Source organism: Pinus tabuliformis, chromosome 9 (genome assembly GCF_031772625.1).
Source record: "Pinus tabuliformis cultivar Carrire ecotype Pingquan chromosome 9, CPIR1, whole genome shotgun sequence".
Classification (NCBI taxonomy): domain Eukaryota; kingdom Viridiplantae; phylum Streptophyta; class Pinopsida; order Pinales; family Pinaceae; genus Pinus; species Pinus tabuliformis.
In genome coordinates this window covers 644,210,168-644,231,098 of record NC_142307.1, presented here as the reverse complement: position 1 = coordinate 644,231,098, position 20,931 = coordinate 644,210,168, and positions in this window count along the sequence as shown.

Sequence of the window (20,931 nt, the reverse complement as noted above, 5' to 3'; positions counted from 1 at the left end):
AACCAACAGAGGATTGGAATGCCACATTCCACCCGACCATAGATTGGTTGGGCCAAATCGCTCTTCAGTCAATCACCCCCGTGCCATATTCCAAGCATGAATGTGGGACTCATAACCAACCAAAAATAACCAAACAAGCATGGATGCTATAGGATTTCTCCACCTACACCATGAGGAATTTGAGTGCCTCCTAGTATCTCAGACTTTACCGTAATCAATAGTTTGATCCAGGGATCACTAGGCCCTACACTAAGACCGACTCTCCAGGCTTTACCGTACATCCCATCCCGGGACTACTAGGCCCATTAAAGAGAAATCCACCTCTTAGATTTACTGTATATCCTGTCATTCACTGGAAAGGATTCCTAGGCCCATTGAGGCACATAATCCTGGATTTACCACAACCCATAGTCTGGATCAGGGGTTACTAGATCAACGGCTTTATCGTGATCCATAATCAGGTTTAGGGACCACTAGGCCATGTGTTTGTCATTTCGAAGATCCACCCCACTCAACTTCGAATCCATCTGACAATCCAACTCAATCGGAGTATGAGAACGCATCTCATAAACGCTATCAGGAAATAGAAAGGCTAGGCTGAAAAACAATGTCACACCTGGCAAAACCCATGCCATAAATACAAAAGAACCATAAGAAATACCATGTATGCCAAATCTAGCAAGGAAAATACACATACAAATCGATACCTGTAAAGAATCCTTCTATAGCTTCTTGATCATGCTTTTCCTTGCTTGATCTTCGCTTCCTCTTGCCTTCTTTGCCTTTCTTGATCCAATGCCCAAGTGCTCCAAGAAAACTCCAAGTGTCCAAGAGTGAGAGAGAGAGAGAGAGAGAATAATGAGAGAGCTCCAAAATTGAACTGAAAAAAAGGTTACTAACTGATCCTCAAAAACCCTTTTATTAGTGAGGCCTCTATTTTCTTCAGTTTCCATTATTTTCCTTCAAATTCCTCCTCACATGCAACCTGACCTTTTACCTCCATTTTCTCCTAATTTCCATTATTTTCATAAATAAAAGGGCCAAAAATGCCATTTTGCCTTCCCAAAGCCTTAGCCATTGCCTTTTCCAATTTCCTTAGCCATAATAAACCAAATGAACACCCCCTAGGATGTCTTGCCCAACATTCAGCTTGGAATAAGTGTCCCATCAACCGTGGTTATTATTTTTAACTTTTATTACATGGAATTTTCACCAAGGTTGTTACAACCTTTTCATTCTTTTTTTTTTTGTAAGCTAGTGCGGGACCTTTACATTTTCCTGTTTTTTATTACATCAATCACCTGCCTCTGCAGGACTCGAACCTGGGTGGGGGAGTGACAGCCTCCGCCCCTACCATTACACCATGCACATCATGTGCACAACCTTTTCATTCTTTTAAATACTTTTGATTTTTCTTTTTTTTAAGCATAATATTTTCACACATAATCCATGTCATTCGTGCAAGAAAAACAAAAGCCATGTGGTGGCAATGTGAAAAAAAAGAGTAGTGACATTGCCACTACAAGCTCTTGTATTTATATTATTTTCAATGAAAAAAATGACACACTAACCTCTAAATAATTTTATAATGCTCTTTTAAGGAATATTATGTGTGTTACTTTCAATAACAATTTTATATTGTTTTGCTAAACTCTATAGGTCTCTTCTTTATGCCTATAAATGGAAAATACATTTTCCATCACTTTGCGATTTTTTTTTGGTATTTTATTAAAATTTTAATAAAATAATTAATTATATTTTAAATTTGTTTATATCTTTTTATTTTTAAAATTAAATCATTATTTTTTTGTGGGGTAAATAGATCCTTTAATTACTCAGAAAAATTTACATATAACATGATTTTCCAAAAGATGACTAAAAATCTAGGAGATACTTGAGATTAACAAGTTGTCTACCAATAATAGACAATTAGAAAATTATCACAATAATTATAACAACATAGAAACCTCATTGAGGATTCAAGATTTCAAGGAGGGAAATGCCTCTGACATTTGCATGACTTTCCCCAAATTGACTAATTGTTCATCGTCTTCTTGGTTCCTGTTGTGCCCAGCATCAACCCCCCTTCTTATTTAGTGTTATTACTAATACTAAATAAGTGGGGACCCTTAGTCAAAAATTTAAAAATCAATTAGTGCTTGAATTTCCTTTTTCAATAAAACTTACCATCATAAACTTAGGAGAATACACTTGAAAAAACTAAAAAGCTTAAGTTTCATGATGAGATAGGATAAAATCACTCCTTAAGAAATATCGCATCGCAAAAAAGGATAATGGATACCTCCTTACAAACACAATTCTAAGGTTGCGAGATCGCGATGCGAAACTTCATCGCATCGCATGCATCAAATATCCCTTACGCTGAAAAAACTCAAACTGTCGATATGCGATGGCGCATATCGCAAATCGCATTTCGCGGAAAACACATTAACGGATGATTGTCATATGCTACGCTATTACGATATTGCGATATTGTGATATAGCGATAGAGCGATATAGCGATATTGCGATATAGCGATAGTGCGATATTGCGATATTGCGATAGAGCGATAGAGCGATATATCGGTATTGTGATGTTGCGATCTGCAATATTGCGAAGCAAATCACAAAATCGCAAATCTTTTGGGCTCATTGTTCAAAAAAAAAGTATTTTCCATAAACCGAGACCTGGTTATGCGCTGTAATGCTAATTAATGAGTTAGTTGCCAATCATTAATGAAATAGGGTTTCGTGCTTATCGAAGAGCCATTTCACGTAAGGTGGTATATTTTATATGTCTTCGGAATTTAAAGCTTTCCCATCACCTTGTCCTTATCATAATTCTCACCTTATTTGTAAATTACAGGAACAAAGAACGTAGAACAATAAAAAGCAATATTCATGATACTGTGGGAAAGAAAGGCAAAGCTCCGAGTTCTGAAGATCAAGAAATGACGCCCTTGTATACAGACACTGCCTGTAACAAAGACGCTGGTATTACTACTTGGGAAGGCATGTATAGTCTACTTGAAGAAGAGAATCCAAAAATAATGGAGGTTACAGCTACTACAGGCTCACATGGGTCTTCTGAGATGTCTATTACAGAGCTAGCTTGCTCATTCTTACACCGGATAGCGGCGAGGCCCAAAATTCTTCCATACATGGACATGGTTAAATGGGTACTGGACAGCACCGACATAAAAAACCGACAATTTAAGACTCAATGTCAGCAACTTATGAAATCATTATTTTTCACAAAATTTAAGCTTTATATCTGCTAACAAAAAGCGCGCAAGAGGCAAAAAATCGCACCAGGGAAGCCCGGATCAAGAAACGGAGGAATTTTCCAATGCGCGATCGCGCAAGCACTGAGCAAAATCTCTTGAAAGGGAAAGCCTCTAATTACTCAGTCACCTGTAAGCCCAGAAATTTGTAAGAAAGCAACGCTAGAGGTAAAAAGTAAAACTTGAATCCTAAAACCAGTGGTATTTATCAGAAATATCTTCAAAATGGTATGTATATATACATAGCAACTGAAGACAGGCTGAAGACAGAAGACTCAAGAAAAGGCAGAATCAATCAAAAGATTAACTAAGTTGAATTGGGATTCTTACTGGGCACATTTGGTAAAACCAAACAGCGAGTGCATGACTCTCAAATGTATCATCAATTCTGCCAAGAAGATGGCGCCAGCACTTGCCGATGTCGTTTTTGAAAGACAGTTAAAGTCGGAAGTTGGCCAGCCCACTCTTCTCAAACAAATGCTGAATGCTTGCGATTTCAAGGAACAGATACAGAAATAGTTAGTTGTTAGTTTCAATTTTAGATTCAATGTTAGTATTAATTTTGCTTTATTTTTGCCTGAAATGAGGAAGGTCATTTAAACCGTATCCTACATTTTTTGTAATAAGTTATTTTTAGATTTAGTTAGTAGTATTTAAAACCCTTCTCATGCATTTAGAGAAGGGTCCTGAAATTTGTCAAAAACTTGTCCTCATAACATGCACTTTTGCACCCTCCGAGGAGGTTTTGATGAATGAATGGAACATGATTTATTGATATTTGCATCTAATATCTACTACTAATGTTGCACTTCTGTACTGTTAGTGGATGTTGGACTAAGAAGAGATAAATCATTATCGCTTGAAGCTCATGAGTAGAACTAGCTATAAATGGTACTTATATCTCTTAACTCTTTCTGCCTTTTGTGTTAAAGTGATATTTATGATCAGTTGTTTATATATTGATGCGTGAATGCTTGAGTTATCATTTGGCACTTCTGTACGGTGATAGCTATTTATTTATGCTTAATGTATAAGTAGCTTATTATGCGATATATTTTGCACAACTGTTTCGTCTAACTTTTTATACGAAGTGGTTCATCTCTATTGAATTCTTTTCTCATAACAGTTGAATGATCTTTATTACCAATTGTTATTTGAAATCATTTTAGATCGCATAACGGAAAGATTACACCCCGGGTTAGTGTAGAATTAGATATTTCTGTTTATTAGAATACAATTGCATGTTATTAGATTAGAGTTAGAGTAAAATCATTTCACTTAGGAACTTTTAGAAAGGAAATATCAAATCTCAACACACACACACATAAATTGGGAAACTGGTCCCATATCCCCAATCGGACCCACTATACCAAACGGAAAAGGAGATGCTAACCAAGGTCTAGACTGGGTGGGTATCCCCCTTGTTGTAGACCTGATTTTCGGGGCTTCAACATATTTGGCGCTAGAAGGAGGGTCCCCGGACTGTGAATGGCAAGTAAGTCTAAATCTAAATACCATTCTAAGAGTAAATTTCCCTCACCATCTCCCCCGACTTCTCCATCGCACTTAGAATCTTCAAATCTAGAGCCAGAAGTCGAAAGAACAACAGCCACTGCTACAAACCCTGACGTTTCAGAACAATCTACTATTGAACCTCCTGAAGTCGAATCTTTGATCCATAAACTTCAGCGATTTTCTATATCACCTCAAAGATCTGATAAATCTCAAGGCAGTGTGACTTCACAATATAACCCTGCTCATCCTCTTACCAGATTAAAGAGTGAAAAGTTTGGTGTTCAACCAACTGAGTTACCTCTACCTACAAGAAAGAGAGCAAGGAAATCGCCTAAAGGGTCTGATAGCGAGATTCTTTCATCATCATCATCCATATCCACCTCTCCACTGTGAAGTCAACCATCCACTCCTCCACTTCAGATTATTGTCCACCAATCCACAAGAACTTCCACACCTTTTTCTCAATCATCTGGAGTCGTAATATCCTCATCTTCTCAATCGCAGGGATCTTCTTCTACACTTTCCTCTATTAGCAGTTCAGCAATGGCCCAATCTCCATGGAATAACCCAGGGGCAGTCTTAATGCCTGCGCCCTTGAGTTAGTTACCAGCCCATCCTGAAAAATGGTTGCCTAAGTTTAATCCTGAAGCAGGCATGCTAGCAGAAGAACATATAAATAACTTTATGTTATCCATAAATCTCAATGGAGTTACCAACGAAGATGTTGTCGTCCGAATTTTCCCTTACACTTTGCAAGGAGCAGCCGTATCATGGTATTTCTCATTACCGTCTAGATCTATCACTAGTTGGGATATCTTCCAAGAACAATTCCTGACTAAGTTCGGTGATGACAGGTCTATGGCGACATTGATCAACGACCTGTCTAACCTTAGGGCCAAGTCAAAAGAACCTATCAAAGATTTTAATTCACATTTCAATAAACTGTTAAATAAAATTCCTACTGCTTCCAAGCCTAGCGAAGAAGTGCGAAGTGAGTGGTACATCTCTGCTTTACTGTCAAACATAGCAATCTTCGTTGATAGGGCTAACAAAAAAACTTTAGCCGACAATATGAAAGAAGAAATAGCGGTAGAGAAACGTATCATAGCTCTAGAAAAGAAAAACGCGATAGAAGAACGAAAATCCAAGAAGGTTACTTTCAAGGAAGACCCCAAGAAAAAACAATCGAAAGATCCATTCGATTTAGAAGGATTGCAAAAAGTTTTGAAAACCATGTCTAATGAAATGGTTGACATTAAGAAACAAGTGGCAGAAACTTCTTCTAAAAAGCCGTACAAGCCTTATAGAAGAAACCCTTCAACCGATTCAAAGCCGCCAAATGCTATCACAAGTGCTGAATCAGAAGAAGAAGAAGAGGAAATTGTTACCGAAGAGCATATGATGAAGAAGAAGTTGTAGAGGTACAAGGTATGTGGGACTTCATCCTCACAGATGAAGAGGATCAAGAGGCATCCCCTGTTAGTACTCGAAGTAGAAATCAACTTGATCCTCCTCAACCGACTCCTAAGCCAAAGAGCGCAAGCTCAATGACTAAGGATAAAGTCGCAGCCAAGAAAACGACACCTAAAGCGACTCAAACCAGCCCAGTCCAAACAGATTCATCAACTCCATCAAAAATGTTGATCGTTTCGGATGAAATGGAGTATAATATCATAGAAGACATGAAAAAGACTAGGGCTAACATCACTTTTTACGAATTGAGCAAGTTAAAACACCAGCAAAAGGTACTTTTGAAAGAATTACATGTTGTACCAGTTGCACCTTTGCCCGTCGCTGTAATCTCTCAAGCTTCCCATGAAATGGGAAGACCTCCAACTAACGTGATTAATAAAGTTGATCCAAATGAAATCGCTTTAATTGGAGGAAGGTCGAGATCTCATACTCCCCCATTTCTTCTTACTTATGAAATTTTCAATAAAAATTTGCATAATTGCTTAGTGGATTCTGGAGCTTCATCTAATATTCTACCAAAATCAATATGTGAAAAGTTGAACGTTCAACCGCAAAAATCTGTTGTGTGCATAGTTCAGCTAGATTGATCGCAAGTTGAAGTGATCGGCGAATTAAATCAGGTTACCATAAGGCTGTCATCCAATCCAAAGGTATGTCAAGTTATCGACATTTTAGTTGCTGATATTCCGAAATTTTATGGCTTAATTCTTAGCAGAGATTGGTCAGAAAAACTTCATGGATACTTTGCAACTGACTGGTCACACATGTGGCTCCCTTACAATGGTAAACCAAATCAGATAAAAGTTGAGCGAGAAAGACATCAGAAATACATAGTAACGGAACTAGAAGGAGAAAATGAACCAGTAGCATATAGCAATAACATCATTGGCAACTACTCAGTAGATTCTTTCTTAGGAAATTTTAATGCTCATACTTCACCTTACTTAGAACATTTTGTTTTATCTCAAGTAGAAAATTTCTCTCAAACAGATAGTTCTAAATGTATTAATTTTATAGATAGTCCTATAAATAAATCTTTATTTTGGAAGTTATTTTTTGACGGTTCTAAGTCTAACGAAGGAGCAGGAGCAGGATGCGTGTTAATCAGTCCAGAGGGAAACAAAACTATGCTAACTTGTAGACTCGAATTCGATTGCACCAATAATACCGCAGAATACGAGGCTTTAGTCCAAGGATTATACAAAGCAATCGGATTAGACATCAAATATCTTCAAGTTTTCGGAGATTCTGAAATTGTAATCAGACAGGTACGCAATACTATACATTGTTTATCAAGTCATTTAAAGCATTACCAATCTTTAGTTCAAGATCTGACTGAACACTTTATAGCATTTAATATTTCATCAATTCCCAGACTCCATAATGCTAGTGCAGACCTCCTAGCTAACATAGCTTCCAAGCTCATTCCTTCAGAAGACTATAGCCCTGATCGATTTTCAATCGAATTAATCTTTAGACCCTCAATTCCTGATAACATTACCAATTGGAGGATTTTTAACGATGATCCTGATATTGTGAGCTTTCTCACATCTGAAGGATCTTACACCAATCAGATAATTGATGAGGACCAACATGACAGACAATTGCAACAAGATAGCACTAATAATGCTATGCCAAAATCAGTAGTCAAGTTAGAAGACCTTTATGATTTGAAAGATCGATTCAAAAGATCTACCAATTCAAAACTGCAAAGTTCAACTTTGAACTATGAATTAGTAAATCTAGGAACCGATGCCAAACCACAGAATATCAACCTAGGCCTTGGCCTAGCTCCTGAAGAAAAATTAGCGTATATTCGTCTCTTAAGACAATACAAAAGTGTCTTTGCTTGGAACTACGATGAACTCAAAACTTATGACACTTCTATCATCCAACATACTATCCCAATGCTAAACGATGAAAAACCTGTCCAGCAAAAGCTAAGAAAGATCCATCCCAATCTAGAAAACCAGATCAAATCTGAACTCAATAAGTTATTGAAAGCCAAAATCATTTTTCCCGTTCGACATTCCAAATGGGTTTCCAATATGGTTCCCGTTAGAAAGAAAAACGGAGACATTAGAATTTGCATTGACTTTCGAAACCTTAACAAAGCCTGTCAAAAGGATAATTTCCCTTTACCTCCCATGGAGCAAATACTGCAGGCAGTCGCAGGATCAGAATTAATGTCCTTCTTGGATGGATTCTCAGGATACAACCAAGTGTTGGTTCATCCTGATGATCAATTAAAAACCACATTCAGAACCAAATGGGGCACTTACGCATATCAAAAGATGCCCTTTGGTCTGATCAACACTGGTGCCACATTTCAGCGAGCCATGGACATCGCATTCAAGGGATTAGTTAACAAATCAATGGTAATCTACTTGGATGATATAACTGTATATTCCAAGAAACGAGGCAATCATCTTAGAGATTTAAAACAAATCTTCCAACGTTGTCAAAGGTATGGAATTTCACTTAACCCGAAAAAATCCTTTTTCGCATTAAGTGAAGGAAAACTTCTTGGATTCATAGTATCAAAATTTGGAATTCATATTGATCCTGACAGAATCAAGGAGATTTCTGAAATACCCCTACCTCACAACAAGAAAGCTATGCAATCTTTCCTTGGCCAGATTAATTTTGTAAAGAGATTTGTTCCAGATTTTTCAAGAATCGTGTCTCCTTTACAAGCAATGATTAAAAAGAACTCAAACTTCAAATGGGGCCAAGGCGAACATGAGGCATTCAATCTAATCAAACAAGTAATTGTTAACGCTCCATCTTTAGCAACTCCAAATTTTTCCGATCCTTTTATTTTATATACATTTGCCTCTAATAGATCATATGCTGCAATACTCACTCAAGCAAATCAAGACAAGGCAGAAGCTCCAATTGCTTTTTTTAGTTCAAATTTACAGGGTGCTGAGTTAAATTATTCAGATGTAGAGAAACAAGCTTATGCTGTTTTCAAAGCAATTAAATATTTCAGACCCTTTCTACTTAAAACCCATACAAAAATCATAGTACCGTTTCCAGCGGTAAGAAATCTCTTAGTACAAAAAGATGTGGGTGAGAAAAGAGCCAATTGGGTTACTGCCTTACAGGAATATGACGTAGAAATCAAACCAGCTAGTATTGTAAAACTGGCTAGAGCATTGCTTATTTCCGAAATACCATCTACAGAGATACAAACGTATGAGGTAAGCCTAAACGATGTTGAATCATTATACGTTGATATCATATTTATCTAATGAATGGATATGCTCCTTCAAACCTCGATCATACCAAGAAAAGAGCTCTAAGGTTGAAGGCTAAACAATATCAGCTCATGAACGATGTTCTTTTTAGAATAAATTATGATTTTGTTCTCCTTAGATGTCTTGAGAAATCTAAAGCTGAAAAAGTCTTGCAGGAACTCCACAATGGGCCAGCAGGTGGACACTATGCTGGAGACGCTACTGCACATAAAATCTTACGCGCAGGCTATTACTGGCCCACATTATTCAAAGACTCACATAACTACGCAAGGAAATGTCAAGTTTGTCAAACCGCTGCTGGGAGACAAAAGAAACCATCATTGCCGCTGCAATCGGTCAACATTGAGCAGCCTTTTGATCAATGGGGATTGGACATAATAGGTGAGATCGTTCCTCACTCCTCTAAACAGCATAGAAATATCCTTATAGCAACAAATTACTTCACTAAATGGGTAGAAGCAGTCCCTCTCAAGACGACTAATGCCGAACACATCATCGAGTTCATAGATCAGTTCATAATCACCAAGTTTGGGTTGCCTTCTGCTTTAATGTTTGATAATGCATCATATTTTTCTGGTAATGCGATGACTGAATTTGCACTAAAAAGGGGTTTCAAGCTTAAATATTCTGCCAATTATTACCCACAAGGGAATGGGTTAGATGAATCTAAAAATAAAAACTTAATCAGAATCATTAAGCGAACCATTGATCAAAATCACAAAAATTGGCACAAGTCTTTAATATATGCTTTATGGGCAGATCGAATAACGCAGAAAGCCTCCATCAGCACTTCTCCCTTTAATTTAGTTTATGGGAAAGAAGTGGTTCTTCCAACTCATTTAGCAATTCCCTCTTTAGCCTTAGTTCAATATATTGATGAAGCACCAACTTCTTCCTTATAGCTAAGGCAACTGGAAATAATTAAGTTAGAAGAGAAACGAGAACATGCCAAAATAACGCATGCTCATCATCAAGCATTAGTAAAAGCTTCTTTTGATTCAAACATAATATCCAGAAAGGACTTTCAGATGGGAGATCTAGTTCTAAAATGGGACAAGGCTCATGAAGAAAAAGGGAAACATATGAAATTTCAACGAATGTGGCTTGGCCCTTTTCAAATCGCAGAAGTCATAGGTCCATCTACTTTTATGTTACAGGATTTAACAGGAAAAAAAAAATCTTTACCTATTAATGGATAGATCCTCAAAAAATATTTTCCATAGGAGATCATTCTTCTATCTTGTAGATTAGTTTTTTCTATTTTTTCATAATAAAACCAGTTGTAAATGGTTACATTCAGAATTCACGAAAAAGACACAAATTCTCTTTTAGATTTTGTTTTTTTTTTTCACTTGTATAAATAGAATTCTTTTAGAAAATCGATCGTTATCACTGAAAGATACAGTTAAAGGCTCTAGGCCTAGAAATGATACTAGTTTCAACCTTGTAAATTTTGATGAAAAGCGACCTTTAGTGAGAAATTGTTTTATATCAATCTAATGAAAGGTATCAATAACAAAACGAAGATTCTCTGTAGAAAAGCTCTTTCAAAAAACTCTACCATTGTCATCCAGAGTTATCTTAAGGAAACAATGACTTCCTCCCCACCTAGGAAATTACAACGTTCAAGGAATAATCCAATGATACACTTTAACTTAAAGAGTAAGAGGTCTCATCACGAGCCGACTTATCATGATCATAGATATTATAGCTTGCTGACTTTGCCAATACTGCATACCACAACAGGGCAATGACTCAAAGATTGTTGCAATCAAAAGACAAGGGGTCTCATCACGAGCCAACTTGTTCAACAAAGTTATAAATCAAGTGAATGACACTGTCATAAATTGGCTACCAAACCAAGACATTGTTCTTTAAGGGTAAAAAGAAAAATGAAAGCAATAAGTGTGAATATGGATTTCTCTTTGAAAATTGTATATTTCTCTAAGTGGGATACAGGATCATTGTTGGGTAACAGGTAACCCTGTCGAGGCTATAAACGCCTGCTGGCAGCAGAGGCTCTACCTACGACAAATGAGCATATTTAAAACTGATTTACAGAGAAGGCTTTGTTTTTATCTTTATAAACCAAGTAGTGACTGATGTAGATACAAGGACTAGCTTGAGGGAGTAAATAATCAAAATTAAAAATAGAAGAAACAAAATATCATTGATATGTAAAAGCATAATGTACTTTGTCTTTCTATAATAAAGTTTGATTTTCTGGAAAAATTTCTATTTTTGAAGCTTAGAAAATTCAAAAGAAAAGAAGAGATAACTGGTTCTTCCAAGTGAATCGCCAATTGTTGTGGCTAGCAACAACCTCCCTTCTTATTTAGTGTTATTACTAATACTAAATAAGTGGGGACCCTTAGTCAAAAATTTGAAAATCAATTAGTGCTTGAATTTCCTTGTTCAATAAAACTTACCATCATAAACTTAGGAGAATACCCTTGAAAAATCTAAAAATCTTAAGTTTCATGATGGGATAGGATAAAATCACTCCTTAAGAAATATCGCATCGCAAAAAAGGATAATGGATACCTCCTTACAAACACAATTCTAAGGTTGTGAGATCGCGATGCGAAACTTCATCACATCGCATGCATCAAATATCCCTTACGTTGAAAAACCTCAAACTGCCAATAAGCGATGGCGCATATCGCAAATCGCATTTCGCGGAAAACACATTAACGGATGATTGTCATATGCTACGTTATTGTGATATTGCGATATAGTGATAGAGCGATAGAGCGATATTGCGATGTTGCGATCTACGATATTGCGAAGCAAATCGCAAAATCGCAAATATTTCGGGCTCGTTGTTAAAAAAAAAAGTATTTTCCATAAACCGAGGCCTGGTTATGCGCTTTGATGCTAATTAATGAGTTAGTTGCCAATCATTAATGAAATAGGGTTTCGTGCTTATCGAAGAGCCATTTCACGTAAGGTGGTATATTTTATATGTCTTCGGCATTTAAAGCTTTCCCGTCACCTTTTCCTTATCATAATTCTCACCTTATTTGTAAACTGCAGGAACAAAGAACAAAGAACGATACAAAGCAATATTCAGGATACTATGGGAAAGAAAGGCAAAGCTCTGAGTTCTGAAAATCAAGAAATGACACCCTTGTATATAGACACCGCCTGTAACAGAGACGCTGGTATTACTACTTGGGAAGGCATGTATAGTCTACTTGAAGAAGAGAATCCAAAAATAATGGAGGTTACAGCTACTGCAGGCTCACACGGGTCTTCTGAGGCGTCTATTACAGAGCTAGCTTGCTCATTCTTACACCGAATAGCGGCGAGGCCCAAAATTCTTCCATACACGGACATGGTTAAATGGGTACTGGACAGCGCCGACATAAAAAACAGACAATTTAAGACTCAGTGTCAGCAACTTACGAAATCATTATTTTCACAAAATTTAAGCTTTATATCCGCTAACAAAAAGCACGCAAGAGGCAAAAAATCGCACCAGGGAAGCCCGGATCAAGAAATGGAGGCGATTTCCTATAGCGCTAATTGCACATCGCTAAGCAAAACCTCTTGAAAGGGAAAGCCTCTAATTACTCAGTCACCTGTAAGCCCAGAAATTTGTAAGAAAGCAACGCTAGAGGTAAAAAGTAAAACTTGAATCCTAAAACCAGTGGTATTTATCAAAAATATCTTCAAAATGGTATGTATATATACACAACAACTGCAGACAGGCTGGAGACAGAAGGCTCAAGAAAAGGCAGAATTAATCAAAAGATTAACTAAGTTGAATTGGGATTCTTACTGGGCACATTTGGTAAAACCACACAGCCAGTGCATGACTCTCAAATGTATCATCAATTCTGCTAAGAAGATGGCGCCAGCTCTTGCCGATGCCATTTTCGCAAGACAGTTAAAGTCGGAAGTCGGCCAGCCGACTCTTCTCAAACAAATGTTGAACGCTTGCGATTTCAAGGAACAGATACAGAAATAGTTAGTTGTTAGTTTTAATTTTAGATTCAATGTTAGTATTAATTTTGCTTTATTTTTGCCTGAAATGAGGACGGTCATTTAAACCGTATCCCACATTTTTTGTAATAAGTTATTTTTAGATTTAGTTAGTAGTGTTTAAACCCTTCTCATGCATTTAGAGAAGGGTCCTGAAATTTGTCAAAAACTTGTCCTCAAAACATGCACTTTTGCACCCTCCGAGGAGGTTTTGATGAATGAATGGAACAGGATTTATTGATATCTGCATCTAATATCTACTACTGATGTTGCACTTCTGTACTCTTAGTGGATGTTGGATTAAGAAGAGATAAATCATTATCGCTTGAAGCTCATGAGTAGAACTAGTTATAAATGGTACTTCTATCTCTTAACTCTTTCTGCCTTTTGTGTTAAAGTGATATTTATGATCAGTTGTTTATATATTGATGTGTGAATGCTTGAGTTATCATTTGGCACTTCTGTACGGTGATAGCTATTTATTTATGCTTAATGTATGAGTAGCTTATTATGCGATATATTTTGCACAACTGTTTCGTCTAACTTTTTATACGAAGTGGTTCATCTCTATTGAATTCTTTTCTCATAACAGTTGAATGATCTTTATTACCAATTGTTATTTGAAATCATTTTAGATCGCATAACGGAAAGATTACACCCCGGGTTAGTGTAGAATTAGATATTTCTGTTTATTAGAATACAATCGCATGTTATTAGATTAGAGTTAGAGTAAAATCATTTCACTTAGGAACTTTTAGAAAGGAAATATCAAATCTCAACACACACACACACAAATTGGGAAACTAGTCCCATAGTCCCATATCCCCAGTCGGACCCACTATACCAAACGGAAAAGGAGCTGCTAACCAAGGTCCAGACCGGGTGGGTATCCCCCTTATTGTAGACCCGATTTTCGGGGCTTCAACAGTTCCATGCCTTATTGCTCTTGCAACCTTGGGTATTTTAGCTACTTCGTTGAAGGCCACCTTAAAATCGATTATTTGAACCCCAAGATTGGATTATGAGGAACTCAAGCCAATTGATTGCTTCGAAGATAGGCCTTATATAGAATCATAGCCTCATGAGTTGGCATGTCCTTCACATATTTTCCATGCCATTCTTCTACAAGGGAAATCAGTCATGGGTCATCAAGATTCATATCCTCTGGTAAGGCTTCTACTTCAACTTCTTCTGAAGGGGCACTATTAATTTCCTGCTCTTCAAGAGACTTTTGCATGAACTCTGTAGGGTTATGGGATTTACCCTATATTTATTCCATGCTTTATTGAATGTTGACTTACTTTGGATACTCCTTCAAGAGAGACTCGAACCTATTTTCATATCTAGGGATTTGGTCAAGATTCGAGGTACCCTCGGAACTTAGATTTCTTCTTCTTTATGGGACTTTTCCCAAATCAATTGTCTCTTTCTAAGAAGAGATTTCTTCAAATGATTCCTTGGTACTCATCAGAAAATCCCTAATAGGATGCATGTATTCATGACGACATATGCATCTGAATGGGGCTTGTTCATAATCTAGACACTGCTTCCAAATACTATCTTGATAATAAATATTTATGGAAGCAGGAAGAGGTTGGGAGATATTCATGTAAACAACAATCGGTGCATATGAAGTGTACCTCCCTCTCTTGGTAGCCTCTAATACTTTAACAAAGTTATCGTTGGCATTGTCAATGCCTTCAAGGGTTTCCTCCTCTCAATATTCCTTGGGAAGAGAAAAGAGACAGACCCAAACCAGGGCTACAAGGAAATCCTCCTTCTTCATATTATACTGCTCCTTCCAAAATCACATGAAGAGCCTTGCAATATTGGAAAATTACAACCCTCCTTCAAATACCTTAGATTTGTCCTTCAAGGTAGAGATAATAACTATAAAAAAATCCTTGGCCCCTAACTCCAAATCTATTTGACCCTAAGGGTTCCATTTATTTTGGATCCACCCAATCAAATCCTTTTTAGAAGGCCATAATCTAATAAATTTGTAGATTAAAGTGTGATCCTGCATATATTGGATATATTCTTCAATCTTACTAGATTTAACCTTGTATTTTGGATCTTGCACTACTTTTGGCAAGAAATTCCCTAGATTTTTAGCTTGCCATGATGCACCCAGCATAGGGTTTGTTGCAAAATTAGAAACCCCACTTTTTCTAGTTAGTCTATAAAAAGGATGTTGAATATGAGGAGATTGACGAGGAATACTAGCAGATCTAGACTCATTATGGATTCCTGAAACAATCTAGATAAAGGAGGGGGAAGATCCCCTCTTGTGAAGCCAAGCTTAGATGACTATGCAGAAGAAACCCTAGTATTTACAGAGCAGAGCCAAAACAAACTCTCTAAAAGCATGCATGCTTGGTATATTTAGTATTGATTTAAGTAAAACTAAATCATTTTTTTTCTCAAGTTATTACATCGGGGTTGACCTGTGGCTTGAGAAATCGCGACCTAGGGGCATCTAATCCATCAAAATCACCCAGGGATTGCACCTGTCATGGGCCACACCAACCCTTAACATGGCCAGATTTTTTCCCACAGATTTTTGAACTAGTGACCTTCACATTACGGAGTGACTTAACAGTACACCCCATCACCGTCTATTCTACGCCCTGTGGGCAAAACTAAATCATTATTAAGAAAAGGCATAAAACATTTATTTTTTACTTTTTAAAAATTTTATATGTATAAAAACATTTTATTTAAATTTTAAGATCAATTTTAATTAATATAGATATATATATATATATATATATATATATATATATATATATATATATATATATATATATATATATATATATATATATATATATATATATATATATATATAATTTTTAATAATATAAATTTGCCAATAATAATTTAATAAAATTTTATTTTTATTTTAACAATTATAAATTTAATTTAATTAAAAAAAATAAATTATTTTATTTTGGAATAAAAGTTTGTATTACCTTCTCAACAAGAGACTACATGAAAAGTTGAAGGGTTTAGTTTAGTCGGTCACTAGGGAAACCCAACCAAAGCAAAAAATGAACCTATTTGATAGAGGCAGAGGACAAAACACTAACCAAAGATTCAAAATACAAAATGGATAGACAAATATTTGAGCCTTTGAGGCCATAAGAGAAACCTAAAGAAATAGGAAACCGATAAGCCAAAGACATAATAAGTATGAGTAGACAAGAAGAGGGATTTGAATATGTTGTTGCAATGTGGATTTTCCCCTTATTGTTACTGGATGAGCAACCAATAGTAGCATATATGTTGAGATGCTTCTTGTTGCGCTCTAGTTGGTGGTCCAAATTTGTTAGGTTTTGGTGTAGATGTTCCATAGAGTGCAGTAGGTCCTCTCTATTTGCATGTCGATCCATTAAAACTTTGCCTAGTAAGAACTTCACGTGTCAGTACAAGTCCACCATGTGCGTGTATTGGTTGAAATTCCCGCGTGTGTGCCCTATATCAAGCACCCGAAAAGTGAAATGTTCCATTAGCTATGTGTCTAAAAGAATATGTCGTTGATTGGTTGCTTCCATTTTAGAATGAGTAAGTTATTCTTAAATAGGGGGCAGGGTAAATTCCTAAAAATGAGTTACTGAATCTTCAACACAAAGTTATGTTCGTGTACTGTCTCAATTGGCTCGCTTTTGATAGTAAACAGTACTTCTACGAACACAAGCTCTTTGGCAAGGCATGGTGGTTACACAAGGGGGAGAAAAAGGCCAAAGAATTGAGAAGGAGTTGTCAAAAATAGGACAAAAGTAGATAGGAATGGAAGAACAATCCAAAAGGCTGAACCAAAATTGTGACCTCAGCAAAGGGGGGTAAGTGAACCAAAACTAGATAGACTAGTAATGAGTTGATGAAGGATAGGTCCTAAAATAATGAGTGTTTCCATAAGAAAGGAATTGAGAGAGAATGACACATTTGCATAAGCATAAGTGCTCTGTGGCTAGCAAGACGAAAGTGAAATCCTAGCCACCACTATGAAAAATAATTAAAATAGGAACCTCGCTAGAAAGTGTGAAAATTTTATCTATTGTAGCAACTGGAAATTATTCCTCTAATTCTAAATTTAATTATGCAGTTTATTTGCTACAACAAACAATGAATAAAATCACAACTGCAAATTTTACCATAAAAATATTGCTGAAAATAAAATATTGGAAACTGAGAAATTCTAGCACACACGCAAGAATTTTAACACAGTTATTTTTAGATAATTGTCCCCAGAAAAACCCAACTTGGGAAAATCGGTGTAGCAGAGGAGGGTTTTATTATAATTCTTCAGAAGCAATTATGAGTACAATAATTTAGATGTTCTACTAGAAATCTAATATGAGGAAAATAATGGAAAAATTATTGTGAGAATTTTTTCTCACCCCAAGCTAATTTCTGCTCCCAAAATTGTCTTCCTAACCATATGTTGAATCTTCTGTGTCACCCTCTACGCAGTGCTTACACATAACCTTTGTGGATTTAGCCTTCCTCTCACTGCCTCTTCCTAGGACTGAAAACTTCCTCCTGGAATGCAGCTACCCTCCTCTACCACCTGCCCCTCACTCTTTGGATCTATCTTCTCCGTTGAATCACTGCCACTAAGAATATCAAAATGCTTGGGCAACTGAGTATCTGCACTGGTGTGTTCTCCATCTACCCATCAACTTCTTCTTATAATCCTCTATTGGAGCACCAGCGACGAAGATTAAAACATAATTGATGGCCGAGATTAATTCCATGTCAATCCATGTGAGTTTCTAGATGATTCTCACCTTATCTCAATTAATATTGATTAATTCACCATATTCCCTAAGTTTAGACTTAGGAAATATTTAAAAATCATTTAATAATATAATTGAGACACTTCGAGGTGGAATTTCGAGAAACGATTGCTGGGTTTAGGATATATCATGAATTCTAGCCACTCCACAAAATTTCGTGGCTAGAACACATCCAATGCTAAAAAAACTAACACCCCCTCTTAGCAAGGAATGTGTTCTAGTACTGCACACCCTGTCACAACACCTTGTCTCTGTCTCATCTCCTATCACACTACTGATGTCTGACCACTGCTGCCCACCAACTACTATGCAACTCTAATATGTGTTGCATCTGTGTTGCTACTGACACTATTGTATTGCTGCCAACTCTACATCTGCACTGTAACTCCCTCTCACTTGTTGATGCTACAACTAAGAAACATCCAAGTAATCTAACCCTAATACTGAAATGGGTTCTCCACGATACCCAAATGTTCTATGAAATAGACGAACTTAGCTCTCCCTAAATATTTGTGAGTATATCTGCAACTTGCTCTTCTGTGGGAACATACTGTAGCTGGACTGCTCCACATTGTACACAATCTCTGATGAAATGACACTGAATATCTATGTGTTTCAAACTGTAATGAAACACAGGATTCTCAGAGAGCTTTATGAAACTCTGATTATCATAGTAGACATTGGTCGTCTCCATCCTCTGCTCGACTAAGCTTACTAGTAGCTTACAAAGTCATATATATTTGCACATAGTCGTGCTTGCTACCATATACTTTGCTTGTGCAGAGCTCAATGCTACTGACTTCTTCTTCCTGCTACACCAAGAAACCATCTGTGATCCAACACTAAAGCAATACCTAGAGGTACTTTTCCTATCCACTAAAGTGCCTGCCCAATATGCATCTGTGAATCCACATAGTCTCACATCATCCCCTTGGGTATACCTCAACACATACTCAATTGTGCCACACACATACCTCAAAATATGCCTCGTTATTGCCCAGTGTACCCTCTTCGGTCCTACCATAAACTGACTGAGGGTATTGACTGCGAATAAAATATCTAGCCTAGTGTTGACCATATACATGAGAGACCTGATAAGTTGTCTATACAAGGTGGGGTCGACATCCTTGTTATATGATGTATCTATATTCTTCCAATTGGTGATCATGGGCATAGACATGGGTCTACAATCTTGATTTCTGAACCTCTTCAGAATATCTATAGCATATCTTCTCTGCCCAAGGAATATCTCCTCGTCCTTCTGCCACACTTCCAATCCTAGGAAATAGTGCATCAACCCCAAATCCTTCATATCAAATTATGTTTCCAAGTTCCTCTTGCAATATTCTATGAGCCATAATGATCTTATCAAGAATAGATCATCAACATACAATACTAGGATGAGTAGCTCACCCTCTACCATTAAATAGTAAAGGCTGGGATCTTCGTCACTCTTGAAGAATCCCATTTGTTGCAAGTACTTGTCAATCTGACCATACCATGCCCTAGGAGCCTATTTGAGCCTGTATAGAGCTTTCTTCTATCTACACACATGAGTGCACCTATCATGAGTCTCAGAGTCCTCTGGTTGTTCTATATACACCTCTTCCTATATCCCCTTATTCAAGATTGTTGTTTTGACATCTGTCTCGTGAATCTTCCATCCCATTTGAGTTGTTAGGGATATAACTAGCTGGATAGAGGTGTATTTGGAAACTTGGGTGAAGATCTCCTCATAATTTATCCCTTTTTTCTGTGCATACCCCTTTTCTGTGAACCTAGCCTTGTAGTTTTCCAACCTTCCATTTGCAACATAATTGATCTTGTAGATCCATCTAGAACCTACAACTGACATGCCTTCAAGCCTTGGCACTACCTCCCAAACATCATTCATCATGATAGAACTATACTCTTCTACCATGGTGTCTACCCACACTTGATGTCGTGCGGCCTCCTGAAAGCTGGAAGGTTCTGCAACTTGAGCCACCAATGCTTGGTACCTGTCAAGCTATCTGCGTTGCCTTTTGTTTGTCCTAGGAGTTCCAATAAACTCCTTTTCATCTCTCAATGTCTGACGAACCTCTCTACTGGCTCGACCACTAGTGGTGGGAGGTTCAACCAACTCCTCCTCATTCTGCCTCTGTTGTTCCATATGCCGAGAACTTCCCGGATCTTTTGTACCTGAGGAAATTCTAACACTGGTCACTGTACTCAATCCCTGTGACTGTCCTCCAACTAGTCCCATTATCTTCCCTGTTGCTGGACCAGAGGAGCTTCTACTGACTGATTCTGATCTTCTGCGGGCATCTCACGAGATCTCCTGAAATCTCGGTCCTCCATGAACTTCACATTTCGTCTCACCACAATCCTATTATTAGGAATGTAGATCTTGTATGCCTTTGAGGTTTCACTATACCCAATGAGAAACCCCTTCTTTGCAATCCCATCCAATTTGGTACGCTTTTCATCTGGCACGTGGAAATAAGCAATGTTTCCAAAAATTATGAAGTGACTAACTTTTGGCTTCTTCCCTGTGAAGACTCCTTCTGTCATTTTCTTCCCCAATGCTTTATAAGGATTCCTATTCTCACTATACACTGTTGTGTT